Genomic DNA, 7,549 nt, shown 5'->3' on the forward strand with positions numbered 1-7,549 from the left:
CTTCATCGCTTTATACGTGTTTCACCTGGGGTATCTCTGTTTGGTATCCAGATGTGTCCATGTTTGGTTTAATGCGAAAATGTCGTAGTCATGGTGGGGTAAGGATGGCAGGGAGGTGGGTGTCCCCAGGCAGTGCAGCGGGGTGGCTGAGGATGCTCTGCAAGTGGGTGCTGCTCGCCCACGGACAGAGATTTCCTGGAAGGCAGCATCTCACCGGGTTTGGGATCCTGGAGAGCTTGCACCAGCACAGGGCCTGGGCTGGGCTCTTGGGCAATCCCACAGCCTCTTTGTAGCATCCCTGAGTTTAAGGAAAATGGTGCTGCTGGCGCAAAATACCCGATAAAGAGCTTCCTGAGCAGCGGAGGTACAGCACGGACGTAGCAGGACAGGCTGATCTGCAAGCACATCCCTGTCCTGGGCTGCCCCCGGGAGGGAGGTACCGCCGGAGGACCTCAGGGTGAGGAGCAAAGGGTGCCTCTGCATCGCAGAGCAGCCTCCCGTCTTTCTGTTCTCCCAGCTCTGTCTAAGGAAGCTGGTGGAGGAGGCAAGGCAGCTGCTGAGGTTTTTGCCATCTGGGCCCACATCCAAGCTGGCTGGCAACCCCCAGATCTCAGGAGCCCGCCGTACGTCTGGGGGAGCCCCTCATTTAATGTCGATTGTGCCAGTCAGATCCTAAGTGGAGCAGGACTATGGGAGGATCCGCTTCATTTGCTTTCACTAGGTGTTCCCCGAGACATTTGCCACTGTGAAAATCTCTCTTGGTGTTTGCTTCTGCCTGATGCCTTCCCTGCATGCAGCCCAGACAATGTCTGGGTTTCACTGTGTTGCCCAACCCCTGGCTCTTTGCAAAGTGGAAATGCTTCATGTGCAGAAATAAGGGGCGTAGTGTTATTGGCGGCAGTATCAGCGCTGAGATCTGAGAAGCCAGAGAGGGAATGGCAGGGACACTTGGCTCCCTTCGGATTACGGAGAAAAACTTGAGCATTGACATGGGGAGAGGGGAGAGAGCGAGGGGGACCGGAGAGCAGGTGAAACCCTTCCGTGCAGGACCAGCTTTGAGTTTGCAGCGGGGGGGCACAAGCTGAGCATCCCCCCGAGGCAGGCAAAGCGTGGCGGTGCACATGCATGGGCCAGGGGCAAGCAGGAACCATCCCTGGAGGCTGCTCATGCTGATGCAAGGCTGCCTCAAAACCTGGCACCTAGGCAGCAACGTGGAGCTCTTGCCAAGTTTGCTGCCTCAGAACAGTGCTCTTATCACCCTGGGATCCCTGGCAGCCACCCCTTCCTTCAGGAGGCTTTTAAAACCTCCTTCCTCCAGCCTTGACAGCAGCTTAGTAGCGCCGAAGTCCCTGATCACCAGCTGGAGCGAGGGCCTGAGCAATCCCTTCTCTCATCGCGAGGATGAGGTGTGGGCTCTGGATCTGGGAAGCAAAGCCAAGCCAGAAAGATCACGGGGATGCCCACCTGCACATCGCACCCCCGGCTGGGGCTCTAAGCACCGCTGCGGTAGTCGTGATAAGGAATGGTCTGGATAAAAGATATCGCAGCATTACTCTTCCCCTAATGGGGGAAACAGGGATGCCAAAAGTAATTACAGTTTGTGCTGTACTTTGAAATCCTCGGATTCCTCAAGCGTTGGCTCGTTACGCTCCCTGCCTGTACGGCTGCGTTTCCCTCGCATCCGAGGGAGAAATATGTACGCACGCGTGCGCAAAGCCCTCCAAGGGTGGGTGCCCAACTGGTTTAAGATTAAATACCAGATTAGTGCAATCCTTGGCACGGAAGTCGACTTGCAGTGTTTGCTCACTACCTTACTACCATGTGACTCTTCCAGAGCTTTAAATAAAACAGATTTGAAACCCTGCTGCAAAGAGTTTTACGTGCCTAATGCCGAACAGCGGTACCGCGGCTCCAGAGCACGGTCCCGGCGAGAAACTCAGTCCCTCGCTGGTACCGTAAACTGTGCTGGAGTGGGGAGCAGGAGGTCAGGAGCACCGTCCCCTTTCATTCATTTCTTTTCCTGTTGCTGCAGAAAGATCTGCCCGAGGGTGGGAGGGGGCTGGTTTATTAGCGGTGTTGGCTCCAAGGTGCTGCTGGATCTGAGCTGGGAGCTTGCTGGGAGAGGAAGGAGCATTAATCCCATATGAAGCTGTTTGTACAGTCTCTCCACCTCCTCTTCCCATTGCCAGGGTCGGGTAGCATAGAAATCCGGGTATTTAGGGATTGCAGAGCATAACTGGCAGAGGTCTCAGCCTGTTTCTAAGTGCGGTTTATCAGGGTAGAGCAAGGCGAGCTGGACTCCATCATTTCTAGTCTCCTAGAAAATGTGTGGCGAAAAGCCCAGCTCTTAATTGCTTTGAATGCTTGTGGTGGTGCTGCTTCTTATAAATGTTGTGCTTCTGTTTATATTCAAACTGTTTTCTGTTTTTCCGGGAAATTTGGTCCTGTCAAGATCTTTTGATACCTGGGGCCCTCTGGTAGGACTTTTCACGAGAATCTGGCGTTCATTTCTTTTCGTTGGGCGCTGGTTGCTGTCCCCCTCCTTTTCTTTGCACCAGAGGTAGCTGCATTTCACAAATTCCAGGCGACTATCGGGTGTACAGGATGTAATTTCTGTTTCTTTAAATACCCTCCCTAGGAATGCTTTTAGAAAGGGGACCCGGGCAGCCCCAGCGTGTGATCCCCCTGCTCAGCTGTCCCTGCGGAGCGGAGGCAGCGCGATGCCAGCTGAGCTGCGATCACAGCCCCGGGGCCGGGGTCAAAGCTGGCTCCTGTGCCTGCCTTCCACTCTGCAGCTGAAGAAATGAATTAAACCCAGTCCTCACGTTGCACCAACGCCATCCTTTCAGCCCTGTCCTCACATGCCAGAAAGGAGGGCTTAGGTGGAAGATGAAACCCTGGGTCACAGGAGAAAAATTCCAGTATTTTCTGTTAAAGAGGGAAGGAGACAACTTATCCTGGCTTCTCCTGACCACTGTGGGGAAAGTGAATCCCGGCTTTCCACGAGCTCTTGTCTGCGTGGCAATCACAGACGAGCTTGCAGCTCTGGGAGCTCTGCGTGGGCTGGGCAAAGAATGAAAGCTCCAATTTAAAAAAAAAAAAAAAAAAAAAAAAAAAAAAAAAGGAAAAGGAGGAAAGAAAATAGCAATTAAGAAGCCAGCAGACCCGTGCTGTGTGAGCATGTGGGTGACAGCATTGCACAGCTTTATCCAGTGGGATGGAGCTGCAGGTGTGCCGGGACGTTGCTGGGGGAGAGGCTCGGGGGGACTCCTACATCTCCTCCCATGATGGGGATCCTCCTTCCCATCCAGCAATAAAGGAAGGGCAAGTGCTGGCAGCCTCAGCCACAGGTTAAACACTCCTGGGAGAGAAAATAAGAGGCTTTGTATTACTGAGAATGACTTTTTTTTGGCAGCTGGAAGCTGGCACCTTCTTCGCCGTCTCTCCCAGCCACCTGGGAACGCTGGCTGCCAGCCGCGGGGATGACAGGGCTTGGGCTGTCTTTCTGGAGGATCCAGAAGACAGCGGGATCCATGAATGCTTTCTTGGTTGTGTTTGTATGTTGAGGAGCCTCTGTCACTTTTGGGTAATGTTCCTCTGCGGTAATTACTTGCGTTGGTATTGCAGTAGCTCCTTGCTGTGCTAGGAGTTTGGTGTACACGGGGCGCGATGCTTGTTGTGCAGGACGTGCCCGCTGTGTAATAAAAGGATGAAAGGAGAAAGTGAGTCACGGAAAAGGGGCGAGAATGACTAAATATCATGCAGCCGATCGGCAGCACCTCCAGGAGCATACCCAAGCTGGAAAGTGCTGCTGCCCCGGCAGTTTGCTCCCGAGCATCTCGTTACAGCCTGGGTCTCCGGGGTCGTGGTCTGGCACCGCCGAATGAGCGAGACAGTGCTGCCATCACGGTGAACGCTGCCAGTCGGACACGTGCCCTGAATGGCCAAGCGACTGTAAATTGAGTCTTAATAATAACTTAGATAGCTGCCGTAGCAAAATTGAGTGTCAAAGGGAGCATCTCTGTCTTGGAGCCAAACGCCGTCGTGTTGGGCTCCAGGGGGACAAGTCGTGCGCTTTTCCCAAGACTCATTTCCCACTGCCTACCTCTGGTGAGGGATGAGTTGGAGCAGGGGATCTGCTGATCCGCAGTGGCTGCGAGCCTGGACCGCTCATCCCCTGAAGACGATGAACGTACCATGGAAAAGCTGACACGACCACCGTCGGGGCGGCTCCGCACGGCTCCCGGACAATGTGAGCACTGAGCTCCCACCCGTGACTGGGGTGGCTGTGCTGGACAAAGTGGCTATGAGCAGTCTGTTGTTGTTCCAGCCCAACACTGGTCACTTTTCTCAGGTTAGCCTCGGCTGAGGAATAAGCGCCTAGTGTTCGGAGGCTGCTGGGATAATGACTGTCATTTTAATGCCTTCCTCGGAGTTGCCCTGATCTCACCAAGAGCCGGGAAGGGAAGAGCCAAGTGAGAACTGCTGACCACACCGCACGGGGCTGCGGACACAGGGAAAGGCAGAATAGACAAAGGCAGAACGGAACAAACCTCCTTTGTGTGCTGCTGGTACTGGGCTCATTGTCAGGACTGGGACAAACGAGAGTGGAAATGTGCATCTAGCGAAACGCCTTTCCTTCCCACTCTCACCCGTGCATCAAGCACAGGTTATGAAGTCTCCAAAGCCTGGGCTTGCGGGAAGTTTTCCATAGCGTTCGCCTTTCCCAGGCTATCTTCGTGTCTGTTTGAGTCTCGGAGGTCTACGCCCTCCCTGCAGACGCTTTGCCTGCGTCGTGGCCTCTTTGCTTCCCAAGGAGTAACTGCAGCTGAGGGATAGAAACCCCGCTGGGCTGGGCACTGCGCACCCCACGAACCAGGCTTCTGCCTGCAAGGGGCTCACAACCGAGGAGAATGCAAGCAAACTGGAAGGGAGGATGCATTGTTGTTCTTGATTTATAGCTGGGGAAACCGAGGCATGCCGAGAGGGTCAGAGCCGGGGTAGAAGCCAGTCTTGCACATTTCCTACAGGATCATTTTTCCTCCTCCAAACTGCAGACGCGAGAAGGGAGGACAGTGATCTCCTGGCTGCCGTAATCACATTCCTGGTGCGCTGCATTTGTTGTAATCATGGAAGCCAGTAGCAGAGGAGGAAAAAAAAAATTGCGATGTGAGGATGGACTGACTCCCTGGAGACCCAAAGTTCCCTTTTCAATCACAGCCACACAGTCGCTGCCCTGGGATGATGGTCTTGCTGTTTGCTACAGGGCTCCTGTAGATTAATATGAATTGATTGCGCTCCCTTCCCCGCAGGACCTTGACCTCCTGGCAGGGGCTTTGCTCCCCGTGTAGGAGGGAAATGTCAGGCCCCCTGAATAGCAGAGCTGAGCGGCGGGAGGCAAATGTGGAGGGAGGAGAGCTGGCCTTGCTCTTTCCCCTCATCACTCACCTTTTGGGGGGAGTAATTGCTGCAAACCGCTCTGAGGGGCAGGGTCCGCTGCCCAGCGTGGCGGCCGAGCAGCATGCAGCCCCAGCTCTGCAGGGCCATGCCGGTACTCGCCGCGGCTCGGAGCAGCCCCCGTCCGTCTGAACTGATCCACCCGGGCTCTCAGACCGTGCTTTGCAGCATCTGCCACGGGGAGGGACGGCTGGGAGCTTGTTACCCCAGGATTTCATGCCAGCAGCTGAGCAGCTGGGGAGATGTTCATTTGGTGGTCCGGGGCTGGTATCCTTCCCTGCCCCGCCGACCTTGCCCCCGTAGGATTCCCAGCTGCTGCAGAAAATTCAGCATCGCCCCTGGTGCACATTTGAGTCATCCCCAGTGTGCTGTAATTCCCTTCTGACTCGCTGGAACAGCCCCAAACTTCTCCCCGTCCCCCTCCATACACCTCCCGAGGACCCAGCTCTGGCCCTGCCGAGGAAATTCGGAGCGGAGGAGGAATCCGGGTTGTGCCGAGCTCCTGTTTGCCCAGGAATGTGCACCATGGAGGGGCCACGATCTCTCCCATCGCCTGCGTGCAGCCGCCTTGGCAGCTCAGGCTGCTTTCCTCTGCCCCTCCTGCTGCCGGCCGCCGGAGAGGGCTCCTTGGCACCTGGGCTGCGTGGGTCGGCATTTGTTGGGTCTGACTTTTGTCTCTGTGCCTTGCGATGTGAGGAGGGGCACGTATTCGGCTGGTGCCTCCGTGCCTTGTTTGTTTAGCCCCGTAGCCACATGCAGCGTTGCGTGAGAGCTGTGTTTGCAGAGCAAATAAGGCTCCACGAGCAGAATTCGCCGTTTCTCTGATGCTTGCGGGAGTGAATCAATGCTACCTAATAGCTAGAAGCGGGAGCCATAACTGCTGAATAGGACTGTTCATTTTGCCTTGTAAACACAACTGTTAATCTCTCTGGGGATTAGAAGAAAAAAAAAAAGCTTAAAAAAAGTGTACTATTCCCTCCGAGCCTTCCACCCTTGCCGCTGGGAAACAGGAGCAGGAGTCTGTTAAAATGGGAAGAAAAAAATGGAGCCACTTCTCATTTGTGAGAAGCAATAAAGTGGTTATTGCTTGAAAGCCTTGCTCCCGGGCTCCTGCCGTATGCTGAAGGAGGAAGGGGACGGTTTCATACACTGCTGAGGCCTCGCCTGTGCCTAAAATACCTGCCTCTTGAATTCCACAGCAGAGAGCCAGCGGGCTTTGCTGTACAAACGCAAGGGAGATTCATGTGGGTAGTCACAGCCCGAATGCCTGTGGGAATAAGTTCCCTGGAAAACAGCGAGCGCGGTTGTTGCTGGTGCAGCGAACGCGGCTTTGAACGCAGCTTAAAGAATCGTTAACATCTTGTCTTGATCATGTGATGAGCTTTCCTGACGGCATTCCGCTTTGGGCTCTTTGAAGTGTTTTAGCCAAGTATTTACTATCTGACTGCATTACAGTAAATGCAGATCATTCACACTGCTGGCTTTAATCCCTCTTCCTTGGCCAAATTCCAGCCGGAGTGATTTCATTTTTGCCTGTTGATGCCTAAATTCTTTATTGCCATTTGAGACTGCTGCTTCCCGTCGTATCCTACCGTGCAATGCTCTGCATGTTGTTAATCAGCCGGCTTCTGCCGTCCCAGCGGTGACTACAATTCAGGGCTTGCTGTAATTCCCTTCGAGCTCCTTCGGGCTGTAAAACAAGTGATGTCATTGCTTTGCTTAGCAAGTGTCACTTTCTCTCAGAAGGTCAATAAATGCCTCCGCTTCCTTCCGTACACTGCTGCAAAACGCGGTGGAAAGCAGGAGGCGGTCGCTAGCAATTCTTCCTTTGAAATCCGTGCCTGGGGAGAGGGCTGGGCTGCTCCCTTTAGCTGTAAGAGGTGTAAAAGGGGATGCCTTCTCTCAGAAGAAATACAGCTGGAGGGAGGATGAAGCCCCTGGCACCCCGGGGTGCTGCCCAGGGCAGGGTGCAGGGAGGGGTGCCTGCTGGGGACCCCACACTACCGGTCCTGATGGACTGCAGCCTCCTAGCATGCAGGTCGCGGGATGCAGCTCAAGGGCTGGGGTCAGGGTTGGGCCCCTCCCTCTCCGA

Source organism: Egretta garzetta, unplaced genomic scaffold (genome assembly GCF_000687185.1).
Source record: "Egretta garzetta isolate BGI_Z169 unplaced genomic scaffold, ASM68718v1 scaffold640, whole genome shotgun sequence".
Taxonomy (NCBI): domain Eukaryota; kingdom Metazoa; phylum Chordata; class Aves; order Pelecaniformes; family Ardeidae; genus Egretta; species Egretta garzetta.